The following is a 25906-nucleotide window of genomic DNA, read 5'->3' as shown; positions in this document are numbered from 1 at the left end:
GCACACCTTGCCCTAAGTATGTGAAGTTACCCTGATAACACTATAGGTTAATACGTACTGATTTTCCCCTCAACTTCTCCACATCAACTTTTTAAAATAAGTTTTTATTCTTTAGTTTCCTGAAATTCTACCTTAATATTAGAATGCATGAAAATATAGTTCAGATATATCATGGAATTTTTAGCATAACCAACTTTTTTTTTTTTTTTAATTTTAAGTAGGCTCCACACCCAACGTGGGGCTTCAACTCATGACCATGAGATTAAGAGTTGCATGCTCTACTGACTGAGCCAGCCAGGCTCCCCCTGAGTGTAATACTTTTTAAGTACTTCCTTAAGGGAGATATCATATGGGAACAGTAATTTCTCCCCTTCATGCAGATCTCAATGCAAATGAAGGGACCCAATTAGAAAAGAGTAAGCAAAATTTCTTTAGACATAATACATAATCAGGTCATGCAATGCTTGCTGAATATGCTTACTGATTTAGAACAAAGATGTGTTCTTTTTTTTTTTTCAAGATTTTTTATTTATTTATTTGACAGAGAGAGAGAGACAGCCAGCGAGAGAGGGAACACAAGCAGGGGGAGTGGGAGAGGAAGAAGCAGGCTCCCAGCGGAGGAGCCTGATGTGGGGTTCGATCCCAGAATGCAGGGATCCCGCCCTGAGCCGAAGGCAGACACTTAACCGCTGTGCCAGCCAGGCGCCCCCAAGAAACAGATTTCTGGATGCCTGAAGGAAGGTGGGTGGGGGATGGGTGAAATGGGTGAAGGGGATCCAGAACAGTTACCATGATGAGCACTGAGTAATGTACAGAATTGTTGAATCGCTACGTTGTACACCTGAAACTGACACAACACTATGTTAACTGTAGTGAAATTAAAATTTTAAAAATAAAGGTTAAAAAAGAACAGGTAATAATAAAAAAAAGATAAAGAGGAAGCGAAGGGGAATGTGGAAAACAGTAGTAAGTTACAGCGTGTAGCTTGGCAATCAACACGACTTACATTTACTTTTAAGTGTTAATATATACGCTTACTATCCGCGTGGACGGGTTTCAGCTAGGACTTAGAGCTTTGACTCAGGCACCAGACCTCAGATCTGGGTCCCTGCCCACCGCTTGCTCGCTGTCCTCTCTGTGTTTCACTTCCCACTCTGGGAGGGTGATCATGGCAGCTACTCCTGGGGCTGGTGTGAGGATTCAATGAATTAGCACATGTCACATGATTAGAACAGTGCCTGACATATAGTAAAAGCTCAAACGTTTGTTATTATTGTTATTTGTATATCAAAGTAGATCAGTAGAGTTCTCTTGCCATTTAAGTGGGATAAATCCTCATATTGAGGGCATACATGATTGAAATAATTGGTTTTGTTATGTTAAAACTTGCTCTATGGTTTATAATTAATGAACTAAAAGCCGAACGGTTTATGTTCAAATATTTATGCAAGTGCTTTATGACCACATGTAATACTGAAAATCTGGACAAGTGACAGTCTGTGCTCTGTGACTAACTTGTTCTGAGACCTAAGGCAAATCACGGAGCCTTTCGAGGCCTCCGTTTCTACGAGAACCTTGACCACGTCCCCCTGGTCTCTCTTGCTGATGGCACAGTGCTGATGTACCAGTGACCTGGGTGGGAGCCCCAAGTCAATTAAACATAATTAGCTTCGCCTTATGCTTTGGCTCCGCTTGTCCCAAACTTGGACTTGAGGTCTTGTGCATGTGTGCCACTGGTCACATACCACACAGTCTGGAGCTCTCAAAAACTTCAGTGAATAGGGACGCCTGGGTGGCTCAGTTGGTTAAGTGTCTGCTTTTGGCTCAGGTCATGGTCCCAGGGTCCTGGTATCGAGTCCCACATTGGGATCCCTGCTCAGCATGGAGTCTGCTTCTCCCTCTGCCCCTGCTCCTGTGCTCTCTCACTCACTCTATCTCTTAAGTAAATAAATAAGAGCTTTTAAAAAAAGAAAAAAATTTAAATGCCACACATATCTACAACAGGCAAAAATAAACATAGAAACAGAGAGCCTGTAATTGTTGTTTAAAATTTGTAAGCCATGAGATGAGCATAATAATGCAAAACTCACTAGTTTATAAAAGCTTGGATCCAAGCTGATTTTCTGTGGGCTGGAATGAGTTAAAGTTATCTGCTTAGATGGCTCAAGTTTTTTCTACTAATATTTGTGGAGAAGACCCATGATTTTTCATTTGTCTAAATGTCAAATGACCTTCTCCCCTTATGTTTTACTTCTGATAAGAATTATATCCCTGGGGTTTGTACTTTTAATATTTTTATCTCAAAGACACAGGTTAAGAATGCAAGTTCCTCCTGGTTTCATGAGGCCAATAATTTACAAGCCTTTTGAGAGAAATAGAGGAGGTCTGGGGATCAGTGAAAGGACGAGGGGAACTCCGAGTTGCCTCCAGAGTTGCATTTCTAGTTTTATAAAGATTTGTAAGATAAGGACAATTGCTTTTAATTCCTCAAATTGTTGGATTGTGGCCTAGATGTTACAGAACCTGATCTATGTTGGATTTTTTTTTTTTTTTTAATTTAGCTTTCCCTTGGCTGCTTCAAGGAATAACGTAGCACTTGACCAGAACAACCCTCAGTCTCATCAGCTCTGGGAGGGGCTCACCAAGGGCTCGTCATTGAAGGGAGATATGGGGTGTCTGTTAAGTCATTAGCTTGGCAGATTTTGTGTAAAGGTAATTCAGACAGGATAACTAGAATGAATGTTCGAAGAAAGGAGTGTGGAGGGAAGCAGTAAGAATGATGTCTGCCTTACGTATTCGGTTCCTCTTGTGTCTTAATTTTTCATCAGCTTTTTGTTGTTAAACTTTCAATGGAGCTGAACTTTTTGCAATTCTTGAAGTCTTTGCTTTTAAGTGCACTTCTTAATGATCTCGTTAAATTGGGACACTCTTCATCGGGGCCACTGCAATTCTAGGTTGTAGTTCCCCTGAGGGCTGATGGCAGTTTGGTCAAACCCGAGCCAAACATGGAGTTTGATCCATATTTCTGTCCTGCCATAACTAGCCACAGATGGGGGGCAACTCCCATGTCTTCCTGGCTGTGTTTTGGGGCCCCCAACCTGATGGTTACCAAGCCAAATTCTTCAGGACACAAAACGAGCTTAGTTAAGATTTTGCCTCCTTTTTTTTTCTTCCAAGATATTTATAGCTTTCGGGACCACAGTTCTTAGATATGAAATAAGCAGGTGTGCTGGATGGTGGTATGTTTCACTCTTTGGATTTCAAAGATCGTGTCTTATTTATTTTTTCCCTTTTTCTTTTAGCTAAGCCTTTACCCCATGTGCACAATAATGGAAACCAACAGTAACCCAGGGAATGGAAGTGTGGGCGCTGCCAGTAACCAGAGACCTGGGGGTTGGGGAAAGGACTGAACCAGCAGACCTCAGAGAACAAAGGCTGTTGGACTCGTTCCCAGTAAATGGAGAGCCAGAGCTGCCATCAGCAGTTCTTGGAGTGGAATCTGGGCTTTTGAAGTTCCTGTGGACTGGCCAACAGAAGGCCCTGTATGCGCTACCCGCAATTCCCAGTATAAACAAACCCAGCAGACTCCAGTAAATGGGGACTGCGGACTGGAACTGGGAAAGGGATTCCACACAACTGGAGGACTACAGACTGCACCAAGGGCAGAAGACTGGCGCTCTGTCCGAGCCTCCTGTCTGTGTGGACAGACCTGTGGACCCTGGACCGGGAAGCCAATTGGATTGGCAGCTCTACACAAAAGGAGCAGAGCTCAGACCAAGAGGAGCTCACCCAGGGCCTAGGAAATGGCGAGAAAGACAGTGAGCTCACGAGGGTTCCCAGAGCAGCGAGACTGTGCTTCTCGTTGTCCCCGAATGCTGTCAGAAGTTCACCTGGGATCCCACTGCTGCCTCCGAGTCTGTTAAAAACCAAAACTGAACCGAGTAAATCTGCAGGTCTAATTGGCGTCATGAAACAATTCACGAATACAGCAACACCTCAGCTGCCAGGCAGAGGGGAGCTCAAGGAGCTGTGCAAAGTGGAAGGTTTTTAAAGGCAGAGAGGGGGCAGGAGAAACAGCATTGTTTTAGGCCAGATCGCCCTCCTAAGGGGAATGATGGAGTTTATTATGGGGTTACCTCCTAATGTTGACCAGGAAATTCCATTTGGGCTGGTTAAAGGCTACATTCCTGGGGCATTGAAGCTATTGCTAGATGTTAAGTCTCGGTTTACTGAAATAAGGCCTTAACATTAGCGACACCATTTTGGGCCTACAGTTTTCTTTATAACAGAGGCCTGTGGCATTTCATGAAATCACACTTAGTCCAGTCTTTAAGTATGACGCTGACACCCCAAAAGTCCTGTACGCCCATAAGGCATTGTCAAGGTCCCAACAGGATGCAGGATGAAAATACAGCCGGGATGCCTGGGTGGCTCAGTCAGTTAAGCGTCCAACTCTTGATCTCGGCTCAGGTCTTGAACTCACAGTCGTGCGTTTGAGTGCCGTGTTGGGCTCCACGCCGGGTGTGGAGCCTACGTAAAAAAAGAAAAAGAAAATCTAGCCAACAAAGAGGGCTGTGCCTCTGGCCCGCAAAGTTCCTAGGTGACAGGTTCCCTGCAGTCCGCTCTCTCCGCCTTCCTGCACGTGGGGGCCGCGAGCAGCAGGCCGGTGAGTCAGGCCCCCCCCGCCCCCCGTCAACCTCTGCCAACGTCTCCAGATGATGTCAGCACACTGTGTTTAACCCAAGAGTTCACTCCCAAGGGTAACTTCGCCCTGGCCAACCTGACACATTTATGCCCCGGCAGTGAGATAAATATCAGCCCTGGGTTGTAAAGTGAGCAAATAAACACACAAACAAGCTAATAAAATATAAGTCAGATCCTGTCACCCCTCTGCTCAGAAAGCCCCTGTGGACTCCCCAGAGTGCTAAGCACAAACTCCAAAGTCCTGACCACGGGAAGTCCCCCCAGGAAACTCTCTGATCTCACAGCTCCACTCTCCCCCCTCCACCCTCAGCACGCCCGCGGAGGCCCGGCGGCAGGGCCAGTGTCCTTGCTGCTGCCCAGAAAATCACAGTGTGGCCTCACCCACCGCAAGGCCTTCCCTGGTCACCTCCCTGCCTCCAGCGCCACCCCCTATGTCCTCAGCCTGCTTCCTTGCATGCGCAGTGTTCACGTATATCTCTTCTCCCCACGAGGAGACCAGCTCCCCAAGGCTGGGGGCCCTCCTGTCCTGTGTCCCTGGCCCCTGGAGTACGGGCCAGCTCACAGCAGGTGAGGTCGCAGAGGATGCCGGGATCCCTGACGAACCCGTGTGGCCTCTGACTAGGAAACGCCCCCCCTCCCATTGCCGGGATCTCTGTCTGTCTCCCGCTTCAAGGCACTGCGTCTGCCACCAGCTGTCAGAGTGGAAATTTCCACCGGAAGCTGGAAGGACAGCCACGCTCCCCAGCTGGGCTAAGAGGGCCGGAGCGGAAATTTCCACAAACCGTGTCTGGCAACATGATGAAGCGGCCAGGGAGTCCGGAGACGGGCAGTGCACGGTCTGTTTACAGATGTGCAGCCCAGGAAGGCCGTCTGGGTTTACCGCACGCCAGGCGGGCCAGCCTGCTGGGGCCTGGTCTGGCACATCGTCCTACCCTGGGGCCAGAAAGATCTGGAGCCGTCGTTAAGTTCAATCCCCTCCTTTTCCAGGTGGGGGAACTGAGGCCCAGAGAGGGGAAGCAATCATCCCCGGTCACAGAGAAAGTTAGCGACAGACAAGGGACTCAAACTCACTGTACCGCCTGGGGTTTGGCTTCCCTTCTTCTCTTCCATTCTTGCCCTCCTGTCCTTCCCTCCCACAGCTCTCCAGCTAACCTTTCCCAAGTGCCACCTGGGGCCAGCCCGATGCCCTCGGCCCTGAACTCCGTGCCCTGGAACCTCAGGCTCCCTGGGGCCAGGTCGGTGCCTCTCGGATCACATGCTCGGAGCTGCCTGCTTCTCCTCACGCGCCCTGTTCTGGCCACGATCCTGGGACACCTTCACAGCTCACGATGCCTGCGTTGCTCCCCGTGCCAATGAGATCAGAGTCTGGGGGTGGCGTACAGGCACTGGTCTATTTTAAAGATCCCTGGATGTTTTCATGTGTAGCAGGGTTTGAGAACCCCTGTTTTTTTTTTTTTTTTTTTTTAAGATTTTATTTATTTATTTGACAGAGAGAGACACAGCAAGGGAGGAACACAAGCAGGGGGAGTGGGAGACGAAGGAGCAGGCTCCAGTGGAGCAGGGAGCCTGATGTGGGACTCGATCCCAGGACCCTGGTATCACTCCCTGAGCTGAAGGCAGACGCTTAACGACTGAGCCACCCAGGCCCACAACCCCTGTTTTAGCCTTGATTAATGGCACCTCCTGTCCCAGGGCCCCAGGCTACAGATCACCTAGTGACTCTTTCTTTCTTTTTTTTTTTTTTCCAGATTTACTTTCCGGGTTCATGGGTCCCATGAGCCGTGCTGTGTCCCTCCTGCTCCTGACTTTTGTCCAAACTTGGGCCTCCAATCTGCCTAGATTGCCTGCTCTGACCGGCCTCACCGTCATTAGGTGTTCGCTAAATATTTGCTGTTAATGAAGGTAATGACCTCAGTCTGGCCAAGAGGAACCTTGGCATAAAAGAAGGGAAAGGGCTTTGGGGTCAGGAAAACTTGGCTTCTAATACTAGCCGGTTCTGCTTGCTGTCTGGGCCTGAGTTTATTTATGGGGAAGGCAGACGGGGCGGGGAGGGCGGGTGAAAATGCCCGTCTTGCAGTTTGTCGTGAGATCAGAGACACTACCTACTCTCCGCCGAGGGCCCGGCAGCTCACCAACCAGCGGCTCTGGGAGCAGGCGGCTCTTGCCTTGACCCTGGGGAACGGGGATGCTTCCATGGGTGGGAAGGAAGGTGGCTGTGACCCTTCCGATGAGGACCTTGCCCACGGGGTTTCTTCCAGGACAGGGTGACTGCAGCAGAGCCGTGAATGGGGGGTGGGGTGTGGCAGCCGAGGCCTGGGGGTCCTGAGATCAGCCAGGGAGGACCACCACTCTGCCTGGGAATGCGGGCGAGGTCCCTGGTGGGAGGTTCCCTTGCAAACCACCAAAGTGCCCTGTGGGGACAGAATCGGCATTTGGGTGCCTGCCATGCCCAGAGGTGCCGAAACCTCACTACACCCACACCAGCAAAGACTTTTCAACCCCTGTCTCATCCTCTGTGCTATCAGGGAGGAGAAGCTTGACACTGAGCAGAACACACAGACATTGCGAGCAAACAGGACCAGACTTTTTAATACACAGACGATGAGCCTGAGCTTGTAGTGTCCCCCCAGGATGGAGAAGCCATAGGAGCATCTCAAGCAGGTGTCTCCGGAGAAGCTAACGGGGCTCTGGGAAGAAAGAATTGAGGGGGGGCCTGTGCCGCACAAAGTCAAGCTCGTTCGATGACTGCTTCCCCTGGGGCTTGTCTGGTGAAGCCCGTCTGTGTGGAGCATTGACGGGGCTCCTGCCAAAGGCCCAAGCAGCCTTGGCAAGGCCCTTTCTTTCTCTGGGCCTCCGTTCCTCTAGCTGTGAAATGCCTCTCTTTTCCGAGGACCCTTCCAAACTTTGCGAGCCTGTAAAAAGATCTGAGGTCTCTCAGTTTCAAGTGGGAAAACTAAATGTGTCCTGAGACCAAAGCCTGAAATAAGCTCTGGTGGGCCTCGGGGGGCCAGTCAGGTAACGAATCCGAAATCAGACAGCAAGTCTGCAAAAATGATCTCCGCTGTATGGTGAGAAAATAATAAGTTTTGAATTTGTCATTTAAAGATGTTAATTGCAATGTCATTCTTAACAGTTTCATTGAGACATAGTTTACATACTATAAAATTTACCCCTTCTTCGTATGCAATTCCATGACTTTTAGTGAGTTTACAGAGTTGTGTGACCATCACCACAATCTCATCTGAGAACGCTCAATCATCCCAAAGAGATCTCTCATGCCCGTTCGCGCCCCCGCCCCGGCAACCACTAACATACCTGCTACTTTAGCGGTTCCCCTTTTCTAGTCATCTCGTGTACATAGAACCATGCGTAATGGTGTTTGCATCTGGCTTCTCTCCCTGAGCATAGTATTTCTGAGATCCGTCCATGCTGTAGCATGGATCACACTTCCTTCTTCTTTATGGCCGAAGATGATTCTGTTGAATGGATATAGCACATTGTATCTCTCTATTGTTGGTGTATGTTAGGGTTATTTCCACTGCTGGGGGGTTTATTATGAATAATGCTTCTACGAACATTTGTGTAGAATTCTTTGTGTGGATATGTTTTCAGTCTCTTGGATACCTTCCCAGCAGTGGAACTGCTGGGTCATACAATAGTGCTGTGTTTAACTCTTTGAGGGACTTCGAAATTAGGTTCCAGGTGGCTACACCATTTTTCCATCCCCATCAGCAATGTTTGAAGGTTCCAATTTCCTCACGTCCTGGACACTCACTTTTCTTTTTGATTACAGCCCTCTTAGCGGGTGAGAGGTGGTAACTCGTGGTTTTGATTCACATTCCTACAATGACTAATGATGCTGAGCTTTTCTCATGTGCTTTTTGGCCATTCAATAGCTTCTTTTTTAAGATTTTATTTACTTATTTATTTAGAGAAAGAGCACATGTAATTGGGAGGGGGCGAGGGGCAGAGGGAGAGGGAGAGAATCTTCAGCAGACTCTGAGCTGAGTGCGAGGCTGGAAGTGGGCCTTGCTCCTACAACCCTGAGATCATGACCTGAGCTGAAACCAAGAGTCGGATGCTTAACTAACTCAACCACCCTAGTGCCCCCCATTCAGCATCCTCTTTGACAGAATGTTAGTTCAAATCTTTTGCCCCCTGGGGTGCCTGGATGGCTCAGTCAGTTGAGTGCCCAACTCTTGATTTTGGCTCAGGTCATGATCTCAGGGTCATGGGATCGAGCCCTGCATCTGGCTCTGCCGTCAGCGAGGAGCCCTCTTGAGACTCTCTCTTCCTCTCCCTCTGCCCCTCCCCCTGCTTGCGTGTGCTCTCTCTCTCTCTCGACAAATAAATAAATGTTTAAAAAAAACAAATCCTTTTCCCCATTTTTAAATTGGATTACCATTTTACTGAGTTTGAGTTCTTTATATATCCTAGAACAAGTCCTTTAGTAGATATGTGATATTTGCAAATATTTTCTCCCAGTCTGACACACACACATATACGGGTGTGTGTATATGTCTATATCTATATCTAATCTATATCTATATATATTTTTTAAGTTGACTTATCATAAATGTGAGGGTTATTTCTGGACTCTCAGTTCTAGTCCATTGATCTATGTATCTACTCTTATGCCAATAACACAGTGTTTTGCTTGAGTTGTTTGACAGTATATTTTGAAATCAGGAAGTCCTCTACTTTGTTCTCCTTTTGCAGAATTGTTTTGACTATTTTGAGTCCTTTGGGTTTTCATATATATTTTATTTTATTTATTTTTTTTAAAAGATTTTATTTATTTATCTGACAGAGATAGAGACCACCAGCAAGAGAGGGAACACAAGCAGGGGGAGTGGGAGAGGAAGAAGCAGGCTTCCAGTGGAGGAGCCTGATGTGGGACTCGATCCTAGGACTCTGGGATCACGCCCTGAGCCGAAGGCAGACGCTTAACGACTGAGCCACCCAGGCGCCCCTCATATACATTTTAGGATCAGCTTTTCAATTTCTACAAAAAATGTCTGCTAGGAGTTTGATAGGGATTGAATATATATATCTATTTGGAGAGAGTTGCCATCATAATGGTATTGAGTCTTTCAGTCCATGAACGTACTCTCTCTCCATATATTTATACCTTTTAAAATTTCTTTCAGCAATATTTGGTAGTTTTCTTCTACAAGTCTTGCGTGATCTTTATTCCTCAGTATTCACCTCTTTTGACGTGATTACGTGCAATGTTACATTTTTGTGATGTTATTTTAATACAGAAAAAAGAGAAAGAAAGATAAAAATATCCTGAATATGCAACATTTGAGAAATTAGCAAAGTATGGTCTGTTCTATCGATGGGATGTTCTGGAGCTATTAGAAGTGATTGTTATGGGGACGCCTGGGTGGCTCAGTCAGTTAAGCCCCTGCCTTCGGCTCAGGTCATGATCCCAGGGTCCTGGGATTGAGTCCCAGATTGGGCTCCTTGCCCAGAGGGGAGCCTGCTTCTCCCTCTTCCTGCCTCTCCCCCTGCTTGTGCTCTGTCTCCCTCTCCCTGACAAATAAATTAAAAAATCTTTAAAAAAAAAAGTGATTGTTATGTGTTTCCCTACTCTGATCAAGTAGGACCATGGAGAATGTTGATGACAGGGACAATATCTAGTTCAACTTCCTTTTCCCAGGAGAGAGCAGACAGCCAAGCACAGACTACGTGCTCTGTGACATAGCTATCAGTGCTGGCCTTCAAATACTCGCTTCTTCTCCCACTGTACTTCTCTACTCCTTGAAGTTAGTTGTGGCCACAAGACTTGCTTAAACGATGAAACATCACTCCTGAGCAGAAACTGTAAGAGCCAGCGTGCAGCCTCCCATCCTCTTCAGCTCTGCAGATGTGGCTGCCTGCACCGGGGGCCGGAGTGAGGGTGACAGCAACAGCAAACACGAATTACAAACCGATGTCCTGTAGCATAACCTAGCTAACCTTATGCTGACTAGTATACGGATACATAATACTAAAGAGCAGAACGTGAAACCCCGTCTTCTCGGATTGAAACTATGAAAAACAATGCCTGAGCATGGGCTGTAAACTTAAGGAAATGGGGACGTTAAAGCCTGCTAGAGCATGGGAGGAGGAGATTGTGGGTGAACTGTTTCTCTTTTAAAACTTTTTTTTTTAGTATTTATTTATTTATTTAAGAGAGAGGGAGCATGAGTGGGAGGGGAGAGGGAGAGGGAGAGGGAGAATCTTAAGCAGACTCCACCCTGAGCGAGGGGCCCAATGCTGAGCTCAATCTCGCAACCATGAGATCACGACCCAAACTGAGACCAAGAGTTGGGCGGCTTAACCGACTATCTACTCAGGTGCCCCAAATTGCTTCTCTTTTAAATGTGTCTTTTTTTTTTTTTTTAATAGATCCAGGTGGATACCTCAAGGCAGCGCACCAAAAGAGCCACTTGGTTTTTCCAATCACCTTTTGAACCTTTTCTGATGGGAGCTTTTCTGATGGGCATTGACATGTCCTACTTCAGGGGGCCTCTTAAATTCCCAGAGCGATTTTCATGAGGGCTGCACCCCTGTGGCCATCCCCTTACCCACCCAGTTTTCCGCTGCCCAGCTCCCTAATTCTTCACTGCTGGATCCCCAGCACGCAGTTCGGTCCATGGAGCCGATCCATTCTTCCCTTCTTCCATCAGAGTCTTCTATCTGCTGGTCTGAATGCAGTGCTTTCCAAGCGGGAGGCTGTGCGTTCACCTTGGAGCTGCTGTCCGTAAACCAAGCAGCATGTGGTTTCATCGAGAGCTGTTTGTAGGGCACTGTCCACGTGGCAGTAGGTTCCAGCAGGTGGTTCCAAAGTTGGTCCTGGGGGGGGAGAGGCCACGTCCTGGTGTATTCAGTGGGTGCCTACTTGCATCCCCCCATGGGCATGCTCCTGTAGAAACCATCTCGGAACTCTTCTGGGCACTGCTTCCTTATTAGAGCGTTTGACCCGACATCACCCAGACAGTGTGGGTATCTCCGACTTCATGATTATCTTATCCATTATTTTACTATCAATGTCCATCGGTCATTAGGGGAGCTTTAATTAATGATTGATAGCAAGGTCATGAATATCCCTCAAATGAAAATTCTCCCAGTAGTCATTGCTGGGAGGTGCCCACAAGCTGCGGACATAAGCCCCAGGCTGGGCTCCCCACAGGGCTCTCACACAGAGAATTTGTCCTTGCGAGCATTCCAGGGCATTCTACACCATGTGGGCTCAGGCAATGCTACTGATTGTCATGACTAGTATTACTTGAAGGGCAGATTTACACGCCTTTCTGTTTCACCAGGTAAGGGAGATGCTCTCAGCCAGATGCAATGTCCATCCCCAGAGCAGAGCCAGGTAAAAAAACACTCCACCTAAATCCTGTGTGAACATTCCAATTTTCATGGTTTTATTGGCTCTCCCATTTTTCTGTCTCTCAGTCTGAATGGAGCCCACACCACGGCTTCTGCACCATAGCGCGTGGAGCTCCTGTGTTAAGGAGTCCTGAAAAGTTTTCTTCGCCCGCCCCCTGACCATTTTGCCCACTTTTTGTGCAGAAGACTTTGGGTCCCCAGGGAGGGGCTGAGCCAAGGGACCCTGGCCCTTCGGTCAATCTTTAATTTTTTTTTTTTTTTTAATCTTTAACTTGATTAATCTGCTTGACCACAGCCGCAAGCAGGTGCTGGTCAGCTCTCACACTGTAATCTCTGCCTCCAGGCTTTTCATGTTTTTCCAAACGGGGAAAGATTGGACTTGAAGTACTTTAATATTGAGGGACCAACAGGAGGTCCTTTGGCCCACCCAACCTAAAAGCTTTGTTTCAAGCCCATCAATGTCCCATTTTATTCATCCCATTTGTTAATAACCATCCAAAGATTTCCACCCTGGGGACGAGTCTTGTGACTCTCCCCGCTCTGTTTCCTCTTCATTATGCTTCTACCAATATTCACCTTCTTTCTTTTCTTTAAGGTTTATTTATTTATTGAGAGAGAAAGAAAGCATGAGTGGAGGGTAGTCATGACAGAGGGAGAGAGAGAATCTCAAGCAGACTCCCCACTGAGTGCAGTGCCTGACTCCGGACTCCATACCAGGACCCTGAGATCATGACCTGAGCCGAAACCAAGAGTTGGACACTTAACTCACTGAGCCACACAGGTGCTGTTAGTCGCCTTATTTTTTAATAAAGGTCTAAAAATTTCCATCTTATTGGGAAGAGTCCCTCGACTTTCCCTTGGCCTCTTCTCACCCTCTAATAACCTAATGTTTTTATTAGCATCTAGAAGACCCATGAGGGGAAGCTGAGACAGCAAATTTGATATGGCTTCATGAACTGTTTTTTCGGTTTTGCGGCAATAGGGTTATATGAGGTACCCGTGTGAAAGGGGCGCCCTTAACCACAGCATTCCCCGTGACTTGGGTAACGGGCGTGTTCAGTGGGTAAATATCCAGGTGGTCACAAGCCATTCCCAAATGAGTTGCATATGAAGTCTATCAGCTGCTTCGTCTGGGGTGTTCCACGGGCATTTATGGGGGAGGCTGGACAGTCTCCGTCCTCAGGGTAAACAAACCTTACAGAGGCTTGTCCCCAGTCCACGGGCTGGCTGTTCCCTCAGGAATAACCCCATGTGTGTCGGATTGTGTACCGCCGTCTGTGATTGTTCCAGAGTGAGCTGAGGGGGCTGCATAAACCCCACGTGCTCTTCCCCTCCTCAGCTTCCAAACCCCAGACACCGCCCTGAAACTAGTAACACTCACGACCCATTCAGTAAAGCTTCCCTGGGGACCCGATGACACAGACCCACTAAACGAAGCTGTCCTTCGCGCTGCGCCCTCTGTTTTCAGTCGTTGCTTGGTTTCGTCCTTCCCCCACATTTACCTTTTTGGTGACCAGAGGTCTGGGAGGTAATTTCTGTTGTCTTTGTGTGGTTTTTCCTTTGTGGGGGCAGGGAAGGGGGGCGGCGGAGGCTGGTGGCCGACACTCAAATAACAATAACCAAGGGATAGAATATTTCACCCTTTTCCTTATCAGTTTGCATTTCCTAATGCATCCGGTGAGCCGGCTGCTCAAGGGTCGGCTGCATCTCTAAATGCCATCGGCAACTTTTACCTTTAGTAGCTGAGCCCGGCACAGCCGCTGCTCCAGCCCACAGGCGACCACGTGGCCACCCAGGAATCAAAGGTTTTTCACCCCCAGCCTTTCATCTTTCTCTTCCCAAACCACGTCTTTCCACCAGCCAGGAATGTTCTAGCAAATCGCACTTCACCACCACCAACTCTTTTGTGTTCTTGGCCCCAATTCCAATGTCTGGGGATGGGAGGGACTTCCCGCACAACCCCAAGCAATTCTCAGACACCTGCAGGGTGTTGAGAATTCAACCCACTATTGACCCAGAGAGAGCATCAGATCCCATAGGTTAAGGACTCAGTCCCACGAGACTGCCCCCTGCCCCACTTCAGATGCCAGTCACGAACCCAGCTCATCATGTGTGTTTCTGACCAAATGGCTATAGATCAGAGGTTCCAGGGGCCCCCTCCTTGGGTTCGATTCATTTCTTAGTGGCTCGCAGAACTCAGGGCAACACTTACTTGCACTTAACAGTTTATCAAAGGGTACAGTGAACACCCAGACGCAGAGATACCTAGGGCAAGGTGCGCGAAGGTCCGGAGTGCGGGAGCTTCGGTCCCCCATGGAGCTGGGGTACATCACTCTCCAGGTGTGGCTGTGTTCACCCAAATGAAAGCTCTCCAAACCCCATACTGTTGGGATTTTATGGAGGCTTCATGTAGGCTCGATCAATTATTAACTCCATTTCCAGCCCCTCTCCCCTCTCTGGAGACGTAGGGGGTAGGCACTGAAAATGCTACGCTTCTAATGGTTTGGTCTTTCTGGTGGCCAGCCCCCGTCCAGGAGCCGTCCAGGAGCCCAGCAAGTTGCCTCCGAACAACAGATGCTCTGAGTGTTCGTACCGCTTAGGGAATTACAAGGGCTCCAGGAGCCATGAGCCACAGAGATGAAGGCCAAGTATAGACTTCTTCTAAGAAATCTCAACATCACTGTGCTTTAGTGGACACTCAGCCTCACTCATAAAAGGAGAAATTTGAAAAGAAGACTGAGATTCCATTTCTCACCCCGCAGATTGGCAAGAATCAAAAACTGTGATACTGCAGTCAGTTATTGAGGGAAACAGGGACTTTCTTTTTCCACTGTATGATCGTATTTATTTATTTAATTTAAATTCAATTAATTAACATAATGTATTATTGGTTTCAGAGGTAGAGTTCAGTTATTCAACGGCTTTTTTTTTTTTAAAGATTTTATTTATTTGTCAGAGAGAGAACAAGCAGGGGGAGCGGCAGGCAGAGGGACAAGCAGACTCCCCGCTGAGCAGGGAGCCCCAAGCGGCACTCGATCTCAGGACCCTGGGATCATGACCCGCGCTGAAGGCAGACGCTTAACTGACTGAGCCACCCAGGTACCCCAAGATTTGATTTTTAAAGTCACCTCTACACCCAATATGGGGCTCGAACGTACAACCCCGAGATCAAGAGTCACATGCTCTACCGACTGAGCCAGCCAGGTGCCCCATTGGAGAAGGGACATTGAAACAGACATCTGAAGGCAGCGGGGCAACAGACAGAAGTTCAGCTGTTGAGAGCCATGACCAGCTGTTGGGAGCCATGTAGGCCATGTGACCCCTGCAGTCACATAGGAGCTTGGGGTCAGGAGGGTCCCCATGCTTGGTTTCATGGGCTGCTTTCGCTATATTGCAGTTGTTAAGTTTTGAACAAAGCCTTGCATTTTCATTTTGCACAGGGCCTCAGAAATTATGCTGGTCCTTTCTGGGGCAAAGTGAGTTCCAGGCAGAAGGAATATCAAGTGGAAAGTCAAGAGGTAGGAATGTGCTGGAAACTTGGAGTCTGGAGTAGGAGAGAAGTGCATGCTTGGCTTGTGCTTTATTTCTGCCCTTTGAGCCTGCGCCCCTCCTCCCCTGCTGCTCGCTGAGGTTCTGCCCTCTCCAGGGCTGCCCAGGAGGGAACGGGAAATTAGTGAGGTTAAAGTCTCCAGAAAGGTCTGCCTTACCCCGTACTTGTCTTGAGCGTTCCAGGCTTGGCAGGTGTTTAAAGCCGACTCTTTTTCTTGGGGGGTAGGCGGAGGAGGTCCCGGAAGTCCTGGTCTGGTTTTCCCCCAAAGCAGAGCCTGAGGCAGAGACTTAGGTGTGAGTAGTTTGTTTGGGAGGTGACCCCAGAAAGCAGAAGGGAAGGGGTGGGGAGACAAGCAGGCAAAGCGCAAAGGAGGATGGGATGTGTCTTCCAGGTTGCTGCTTTGGGTGGTGGGACCTGGATTTCAGAAAGCCCGATGCAGACCAAATGCCTTCCAGAGCTGTCTTCTTTTGAACAGGAGGCTGGAGCTTTCTCCAGCAGCTTCCATGAGGGCCTGAGAGCCGTTCTCACAGTGCTAAGTGCCCGTGCTTCTAGACGGCACCCAAACCAGCAGGCTGAGCTACAGCTTCCAGGAGAGCCTGGAGGCCGGGAAGTGGAGGCCAGCCTGGCGGACACTTGGAGTGGGGCTGAGGTTGGCATGCGTGGAACAGCCCACCCCCTGCCGAAGCTGCGATCTGAGGGGCCACTCGTGTGTTTGCCTTGCTGGGGACAGTCACCGTGGGGCATCAGCTGGGGATCCCTCGAGGAGGGCCAGCTGTTTACGATGGCTCCCCCCAGTCCCAGCTCTCTGTGCTGAGGCCTCCTGGCCCCTGCAGGAGACCTTCTTGGGCTGGGTCTAAGGCTGCCTCTCTCCTGTGGCTCAGCGACAGCCTGGGCGCAGCACGCGCCTGCAGCCAGCTTCCCTGCAAACGCAGTCAGCTCCCTCCCCCCGCCCTCTGCTTCTACTGCCGACCCTTCCCCTTGGGGATTCTTGGGCAGGAGTCCAACACCCAGTCATGGAGTCCCAGGGGACACCCCCCACCTCTCTGATTGGTCTCCTTGAAGCCCCCTCACCCCATCCCACCCCTCCCTCTAATCTCTGCTTCTGATCTCCGCTTGGCCTTCAGGATAAAGCCCTCTTCCCAGGCAAGTCTCCCTTCCTTCTAGCCTCTCCTTACCTTTCAAATGTCACCTGCTGCCCCCAGGCCCCCTCTGCTCCAGCCCTAGAACATGATGACTCCTTCCCTAAACCTACCCTACCATTCACACCTCTACCTTTGCACATGCTGTTGCCACTGTCTGGAAAGTTCTTTCCCTCCTTATGGCTCAGAGAACCCTTCCTCATCCTGTAAGGCTCACTCCAAGTGGACTATAGGCAGAGAATTTCTGTAGGCAATCAGTGTCCCCTGCGCTGGCCTCCCCCCCCCGGCACCACGCACAGCTGAAATGTGGTCTTGGGTCAGACCCCTGCCTTTGCATCCTGGCTCTGCTACACGTGTGAGTCAGGAATTGCTTCCATAACGCTGTGTAACAAACCACCTCGACATCGGGGGCTTAAACAAGCCTTTATCTTTCTCCCTTATTGGCAAAGAGGGGGAGTAAAGAACTGAACTAGAGCAATGGCACGATACGCCCGGTGCCATGAGTACTTTACACACGTGATTTCACTTACTCTTCATGCCAACCCTATATGCAGGGTACTGACCTGTTTTAGGATGAATGAATTCGATATCCAGAGAGGCTACATAAGTTGCCTGGGGTAAGTGGCAGATCTAAGGTGTGAACCCAGGCACAATACAGTCATGGGCTTCACTGCTTTGCTGCCCCCGATGAATGGATGCCCTTGTTTTGGGGAAAGGATAAGAACATGTCCAGGACAGTCAGGCCCCACATCCTTTCTCTTACTTTGGGTTCACTGAAGCCCTTCCTGATGGTCTTCTTGCTCAGAGCCTGTCTTCTGAGGCCTTTCAACTCGTTAGGCCTGCCCAGGAGGCTGGTCTCCCTGGAGACCCTATTCCTCTGACAGCCAAGCCTGGCATCTGGGAGGGCAGCTGCGGGGTGCACAGCTTACGGGGTGGGTTCCCCACCTTCCTCTTCTAGGGTCTGGACTCAAAGGATTCCAGGGCTCTGGGCTCTTGGAGCGATGGAGTCACTGGGCACACTCAGGTGGCTGCGCTGGGGGAGGGCAGGGAAGGGAGCTGCCTTGGGCTGGAAAAGGAGTTGGGGCACAGCCGGCTAGGGAAGGAATTGTCCTGGCCCCACAGCTTCACTCCTTGTTTCCAGTACTGTGTAGCAGATAAGAGCAAGGCTGGGATCCAGTCCCGCCACTAACCAACTGGGTGGCCTTGGGCAAATAGCATCTTCCGGAACCAGTTTCCTCATTCATGAAATGAGATAAAGAAACAACACCCTCATGGGCTTATAGTGCGTGGAAGGGGCTTTGCGTTGGGCTGGGCACATGGCCAGCGCTCCATAACTGGTCACTGTTTCTACTTTTTAAAATTTTTATCACTCAGCTCTCAAATATTCATAGCCAAGTTTCAGGGGCACGTGACTTTTCTCCCCTGAGCACACCTCCAGATCCGTTTCTCAGAGCCTACATACATCAGGAGCTATGTGACCTGGAGTACATCATTTCTCCTCTCTGGGCCTCACTTTTTCTGTCCGTAAAATGGGGGTCATCACACCCAATTTGTAGGAATGGATGAGGCTAAATGAGATAATATTAACAGTCTCATGTCCCCTTTCTGATCCTCAGTTTCCCAGTTTGTAAAATGGGTTCATAGTGTTGTCTGGCTCAAAGGAGATAGTTTGGCAACTACTTAGCGCACATGGAAAGAGCTTAATAAACTGTAACTTTATTTCATTTTATTTTATTTTAAACTGTAGCTTTAAAAACATGTTCCAAAACTGGAAGTGGAGTCTAAGTCACCTTCTAAATTTTAAATTTTTATTCACTGTGATAGAATATATTCCATCATATAGAATATAATTTCCATAATGTCCTTACTTGTTTTCATTTCCCATACCTACCTGTTCTAAATGATTGAATCTTCTATGCCACTTTTTCTATCCACATGGGTAATAGAGATTTAATTCTTAGGATTATTTGATTATGATTATATATATATATATATTTATAATATAACAAGGAAATATACATTCCTCTAGTATTCATTGCAGTTGATGAAGAACCTTCATTCTCACTGTTTTATTAATTCTCCTAACAACCTGTCAGATATTATTACTTCCATTTCATAGGTAATAAACTTGAGGCTGAGAAAAAGACTTGCCCAAGGTCACATGGTGAGTTGGGGGTAGCACCAGGACCTGGATCCTGTCATTATGCCCACGCCCCACACCATCTCCCAACACCGTCTCCCAGAATGGACCCAAAACTCCCTGAGGGCGGAGCAGTGTCCCCACTCAGACTGTCCCCTCTCAACTCCGCACCCATTAGGCTGTATGTGCCCCAGAGGGGGTGGAGGTGTCTCCCCACTCTGGTCCAGGTCCAGAGGAGCAGACAATCCCTGTCAGTCTTTGCCGAGGGCCTTCTCTATGCAGGGATCCCTCACCCTTTGGGTGCTCCCACTTCTGGGGGGAGATGTTACACTAGGGAGTAGAAAGTGGGTGTTGTAAGAGGTTCAAACACCATGCGGTGGGCCGGCTGCCCAGGGAAGCGCCCACGGAGAGGGCTGAAGTGGGAACTTGAAAAAGACAGGGGTGCAGAGGCGGGGTGGGGCTCCCCGGGCAGAGGGATGAAAACGGGGAAGGCCAGGCCCATCTCGACCAGAAGCAGCCTCGTGGGCGGTGGCCTGTGTGCAGCGGAGCGGCCTCGGGGCTGGGCGGCGGGCTCCCGCCCGCAACCTGTGCGCGCTCCTGCTACAACTTGCCCGGCGCCCGCCAGGCGGCCACCCCGCACTCCGGAGCTCGTGCTTCCAATCGGCGGAAGTGAGACCCGCTGGGCTGGAGCCCCCGCAGCGCCGCCGCCCAGCCGGGGTCTCGGGCAACCGCTTCTGCTCCCCGGGCCTCCGTCTCCCCACCTCTCTGCAGGATGGCCACAGGCACGACCACGACTCCGTGGTCGCCGGGGTGGGGGGGGGGGGCCCTGCCTCCGCGGGCAACATGTGGGCGCGGCGGAGGGAGGCCGGCGGTGCCCCCGCGCCCCTTCCGCTTGCCGCCGTCGCCCCGCCCACCGCTCGTTTTGGGGCGGGGCCACCGGCCGCCCCTTTATCTGCCTGCAGGTCGCCCGGGACGCCGAGGGCCGTGGGTCCCAGCCTGCGGGTTTCACCACCGCGCTCCGCCCCGCGGCAGGTACGCGGCCGGGCAGAGGGGGGCCGGCGGCGAGCGCGCGCGCAGGGGCCGCGGAGCCGGAGCCGGAGCCGAAGCACCCCGTTGAGAGCGGGAGGTTGCTGGGGGACAGCCTGGAGCAGAGCGCATCTGACGGAGTGGGCAGGGCGGCCGGCCGGCCGGGGAGGGCCGCGGTGGCGGGGAGGAGGAGAGGCCGGGGGAATCTAGGGAGACTCCGGGGGCACAAGGGGCGCAAGTACCTGGAACTGGATGACGTGAGGGGGTCCCACTCGGGGGACGCCTAGGCCGTGTGGGATGGGGAGGCCTGTCTTGGTGTCAGGAAAGCATGGAGGTTTCCCTACCCAGTGAGGGGCAGGGGAGGGAGCCCCACACCACCCATAGCATTAGCTTCAAGCCTGCAGGCTTTGGGGACCCCCAGAGGTTTCCCCGGGGCAGCCCGTGCAGGCCTGGCCTGAGTGAGGGGCCTGGTCAGGCCACAGCTGGCGAGTGTGAGAGTTTGGTGGTTTCCCAGAGCCGGGCTACCCCTGCTTGGATGACCCAGGACCTGATGTTTTAGCTCCTGTGCGAGAGGGTTCCAGCCTCACTTCAAGGGGCTCGTGCCACCTCAGAGCCTTTTGGTGAGAGACTGCCCCACTCCAACCTCAGTTTCCCTGACTAGAGGGGCGCTTGCTGGCCAGAAGTGAAAGTTGGGTCCCTTTTCCACCGCGTGCTGGGCGACTGTAGCCAGCTCATCCAACCTCTCTGAGCCTGCTTTCTTCCTACCGGCTCTTCCTTGTCCTCAGAGCATTAGTGAGTCTGAGTTCCACAGAATCCCTTTGGCTTATTCATCCTATTCTGATCACAAACGGAGGCCCAGGGGTGCGGTTACAAAAAACAAAAATGATTTCTGCTCAGTTTTGGAAGAAATGGAAGAACTTTTTCTTAAACACATTCTGCCGAGTTGGGGAATTGGTTTACACTGAGGGAGGTGACCCAGTTGCTGGGAGATCGGGAGGCCAGCCAGGGATGAAAACTTTGCTTGTGTGATCTGTGGCCACCCGCTGGATGCCTGGGAGTTGACTCCAGTGGATGAAGGGCAAGAGCACTGGTTTTGGAGTCAGATGTCGTGTCCGGCCATCCTGCCTCCTGGGCTGTGACACCAGCTTACATGGAGGTTCAGAGTTGCTTTGAGGGAGAGGTGAAGTGTATGTGAAAGTTCTTTGTAAACAGCAAGCCGCCGTAAATTACTAATGTTAGTGCCTAATTTTATAAATAATATTTTGGGCTCTTACATGATATCTTATATACCTTATCAGTCAGGACCCCTCAAGAACATTTAGCTCGAACAGCTCCAGTGTTAACACAGGTCTGGCCTTACTATTATTATTGTGATTATTATTTGTAAGTAGGCTCCAGGCCCAACATGCGGCTTGAACTCATGACCCTGAGATCAAGAGTCGCGTGCTCTACCTACTGAGCCAGCCAGGCTTCCCCCCTGCCTTACAATTATTTTTATCTGAAGTTAGACTTTGTCTTCTACGGCAAGATAAAGCTGTCTTTAAGGGACTGTGCTGAGCAATCAGGGCCCAGAGAAGCAACAATGAATATTTTGCGTGCCAAGATGGTGGCACGAGAGAAAGTGGAATTATAACCAATTAATACTCATAATAGTTAAGCGTTTTTTAGTTAGGCTATTAAGCTCCAAGAGGGCAGGGTATTAATGCTCTTAGTTCTCGCCCTTAGCTGTTAGTTAGCTGGGCTATTGGTTCCATGAGGGAAGTGTTTTAACTGCTTTGTTCACTGCTGAACAGCACCGGGCACACACTAGGCCTAAAACAAATATTGGAATGTCTCAGGACCTGAAGGGCCCTTTGACGTTACTGGTAAATTCCTTCTCTCCTTTGACATTTGGAGAAACGGGGCCAAGAGGGGAGTGGGCTTGTCCAAGATCACACCGGGATTGAACAGCTGGGCCAGGACTAGAACCCAGCAGAAATTGCAGGGCGGTGCTGTGCCAGAGCCGACACCTTGCATCTCTCACTGTTTTGCTTTCATAAGAGCCCGAGGGGTAGCTATTACTATCCTTCGATTATGAATGTGGAAATAGGCTCAGAGAGGTTAAGGGACTTAAGAGCCAAGTCACACAGCCTCTAGGTATCAGACTTGAAATCCCACCCTCACATAAAAATGGGAACCTGGCTTTTCTTGAAATTGTCTCCCGGAGGTGAGTGGCAGACACCCTCCCTTGGGGCGTCAGCTCTCTCCAATTCTGCACGGTCACCACCTGCATGCCTTCTCTCTGGGCTGGATTTTTCTCAGCCTGTAGGCATTTCGTTTGTGTGGCAGGAGCCCTGTCAGGGCAGCGAGTCTGTCTGCTTCCTTCACCCTCTGCCCCAGCCCTGTAGCATTTGGCCTGCCATGTACGCTGAACTCAATGGGATGGGTAGAACTTGGAGCTCTCCCACTTTGAAGCCCATTTACTGCCCCATCCCTACAACCTGGCCATCTGTTTTGCCCCCCAGGTGTTTGGGGGACTCTTTGGCAGTGTGTATCAGGTAGAGACCAGGAGGAACTGGGGTGAGCCTGGGTTGGGGAGCGAGGTGAGGAGGTTGACCTTGTGTTTAGGAAAAGGGGAATGGGAGGTGGGAGGGCAGAGGAGGACCGAGCTTCTCCAATTGACAGGAGCTCCCACGTGGGCCCTGGAGATCTCAGTGCTGAGGCTCAGAGGCCTGGAAGCCTCTCGAGCCTGCAAGACATGCCCTGGCCAGGCCACATGCCTTTTGGATCACCTGCTGGCATGATCTACCCTCTTGAACCTCCCACTGGGTGGATGGAGCAGCTGAAGCTGAGACCCCTTTCCCTGGTGGTGTCACTTGCCAGCCACCACTTTTGGATCTGTGTGGCACAAGTGCGAATCTTCAGGGCTCTGTGGACCCAGAGGGGTTACTCTGAATGGTCTTTGCTGAGGAGAATTCAATTATGAAATAAGGTCAGTGTCCCTAGAAGTTCCAACTCCAGCCAAATTTCCCTGGTCCTTACATGCATTCTCAGAGAAAGGTAAACATTGCAAGAGACACAGTTAACTGAAGCCCCCAAATCCAGCGGAACCAGCTACTGAGGGCTAAAAGAGGACAGTTTTTTTGGACGATGCCAGGCAAACCTGTAGGGCTGGGGATATTTCAAATACTATGACTCAGGCTGGAGATAATTCAAATACTACTACTGTTAATAATAATTAGTTACTACTACTATTAATAATTAATAATAACAACAATCATTTATCGAGTCCCTAAACTGTGCTAAAACTTTATTCTAATGTGTTTAATCTTTACAACCATCTATGCTATAGATAATATAATTCCCATGAGAGAGCTAAGGCTCAGAGAAGGTGAGTCACTTGTCTTAGGTCACACAGCTAGCATGTGATGGAAGCAGGCATCAAACATCGTTTTTCTGAATCTGAAGTCCATCTCCTTCATGAGCCTTTATGGTGTCTGCTTTCTCCTTTGTTTCTAACTTCTTTCCATTATGATTCCTGGTGAGTAGGGGACAGAAGCCAGTCAAGTTTGCCTGACATCCATCAACCAGGCCCTGGTCACCTGGTCTCAGCCCAGCTTTGCCCATCTTGCTGTGTGAATCTTGGGTAAGTCACAACTTTTGAGCCAGCCCTGGGTTTCCCCAGACGTTTCATGTGGAGGGTGATGCTGAGCTTCCTTCTGCAGCTGAGACCTGGCTAGGAGGGCAATGTTTAGCTGGGATTTGACCAGTGTGGGAATGGTGATAGTGGTGGGGGGGGGAGAGGTGAAGGTTTTCTTTAGCCCCACCCTCTGGTGACATCACACAAGACACCTCCAGTCCTTGGAAGCTCCGCCCCTAGTGACCCTCATCTGTGGAAGTGCCAACCAGAGCTTGGCATCTGGTGAATTTGCCCAGTCCCACAGCGGAAGCCATCGGCCCCAAGGCTCGAGAAAAACCCCCAGGTAACGTAGGCTTGGAGGAGGGCCATGGAGGGTGGCCCAAAACAGGCAGGTCCTGGCAGCTTGGTAGGCAGATGACTCCGAGGATTCTCTGAGGGTGGCCTCTGGATACCTACCCTCCTCCTTCCAGCTCATGCTGGACCCCTGCACCTGCTCCTTTCCCCTGGATTCAGGGGCCCCTTTCCATGGAGTCAGGAGATGGGAGCTAATCCTGAAAATAGACGTATCCAGATGGAATGGGGCCTCTGGGTGAGGTCTAAAGGAAGTAGGGAGCAGGATCTCTTTATCCCAGTATGTAGCCTCTGGGTTCTGTGCTTAGGCCCCACTGTGTCTGGTGGAGGAGAAGGGCCCTGAGGGATCTGTCATCACCTGAGGAAGTGGCTGTGAGCTAGGGCTTCACTGGTATAGATAGAGCCTTCTTAGATCAGTTTAATTGGGGAAGGCCTTCTTGTCTCTGGCCTCTTGTTCCCTCAGTGTCAAATGGGTGGCTGGTAATGTGAGGAGACTGAGGTCCCTGGATGCATGTCAGTTGCCAGAAGACTAAGGAAATAATTTATGGGAAAGGCCTTGGCTACCTGCTTTAGACCATTATTTTCCAAAGTAGTTCTGTGCAATGCAGATTGGCATGACAGGAGGCGGGGTAGCCTCTGTGTGCGTGTGTGCGTGTGTGTGCGTGTATGCGTGTGTGTGCGCGTGCGTGTGCACGTGTGCGTGTGTGTGTGTGTGTGTGTGTACACACATGCATGCGTGTGTGGATGTGCACCTTGGGGATGGAGCTTCTAACTTCTCTGAGTTTCACTATCCTCAAAAAGAAAATGGGCATAATACCTACCTCAGGAGGCTAGTTATGAGAATTAATTGCAACAAGGTTATAAAGAGTGAGCATATAGTAAGTACACATTTCAGCTGGCTTTATTGTATAATTATTACTAGGAAAAGAATCCTTGGTAAGGTAGGCTTGACAAATGGAGGTTCAACAAAGCGAAGCTGGCTTCTTTGCTGCACGACTTCTCAGAGCCTTTAATAGGCTGTTATGACTTGGAAAGTTCTAAGAGGGGGATATGGAGCCTGGACTAGATTTAATGGATCACAGGGACCCAGGAACTAGGCCACCATCGCACAATATCATTCCCTAGTCTTTTCTCTTGTGGTGGAATGGAAACCTTGCTGGATTGGGCAACTCTGGGGAAGGCCTTCTTGTCTCTGGGCTCTCGTTCCCTCAGTATAAAACAAAGGTGCTGCATGAGACACTTTCAGGGGCCTTTTCTGGCTTCCTGAGGTTCTGAGTTGGAAAGCCAAGGTTGTAGACAAGGGGAGAGGCTGAAGCCCAGCCTCTTCGGCAGGAGAGGGTCTCCAGTGCTGGCTTCTCCACTAGCAAGGCAGGCTGGGCAGTTCTCATGGATGGAAGCGGCCAGCAAGTTCTGCTTCCTAAATCTGGCCTGTGCCATGCTGTCTGGGGAACGGGAAGTGGGGGAGGCCCGCAGTCCCCTGCCAAAGCACCCCTTGTGCAGTATTGTAGTGACTTGTTTAACTCTGGCCTCCTCAGTGGACTAGTTGAGGCCAGAGACCAGAGCTGACTTGAGAAGTGTAATGCAGGGGGTGCTTCGCGATGCAGGCCAGGCTAGGGGAGGAGGAGGGGGAGCTGGGGGCTTGTCTTGATACTGCCTTCGCATGGCAAGCTCCCTACATTTACTTGGACTGTGTGTAAATTATTGGGGGGGGGGCTTTGGGGGTGATTATGGTGCTGCTGGCGGCAGAAACATGAGAGCTTTATCCTGCCCAGATCTCCTTGCCTCTTACAATGACCGGTGCAAAGGTAGTTGCAATAAATATCTGATGAAAGATGGACAGACAACCAGGGTGCTGAGTCCAATAAGCTCGTTGGACGGATGGGAGCTGTCTAGCAGGTGCTGGAGTTTCAATAGCTATTTGATTTAATGAATGACACAGTGAATGATGATAAGCCTGAATTAAGCAACTGGTTTCAGGCGAAACTACACAGAGA

General features: G+C 50.1%; 1 protein-coding gene across 12 annotated transcripts in view; it reads left to right on the top strand.

Moving 5' to 3' along the window:
* Positions 1-25906, top strand: part of PAQR7 (progestin and adipoQ receptor family member 7) — a 41803-nt gene that overhangs the window by 11898 nt on the left and 3999 nt on the right. For 2 of the 12 annotated variants that reach the window (XM_040619031.1, XM_008694860.2), the window contains 3 exons: positions 3303-4043; positions 6453-6606; positions 23471-23567. The gene's annotated coding sequence lies outside the window, so the exon portion shown is untranslated. Of the gene's footprint in view, positions 1-3302; positions 4044-6452; positions 6607-7229; positions 7809-11100; positions 14591-14610; positions 14952-19842; positions 19949-23470; positions 23568-25906 lie in introns of those variants that run through there. The other 10 variants (XR_005831522.1, XR_005831521.1, XR_005831524.1 and 7 more) reach the window with 10 other exon arrangements.

Source organism: Ursus maritimus, unplaced genomic scaffold (genome assembly GCF_017311325.1).
Source record: "Ursus maritimus isolate PB19 unplaced genomic scaffold, ASM1731132v1 scaffold_32, whole genome shotgun sequence".
Classification (NCBI taxonomy): domain Eukaryota; kingdom Metazoa; phylum Chordata; class Mammalia; order Carnivora; family Ursidae; genus Ursus; species Ursus maritimus.
This window is presented reverse-complemented; position numbering and strand designations above follow the sequence as displayed.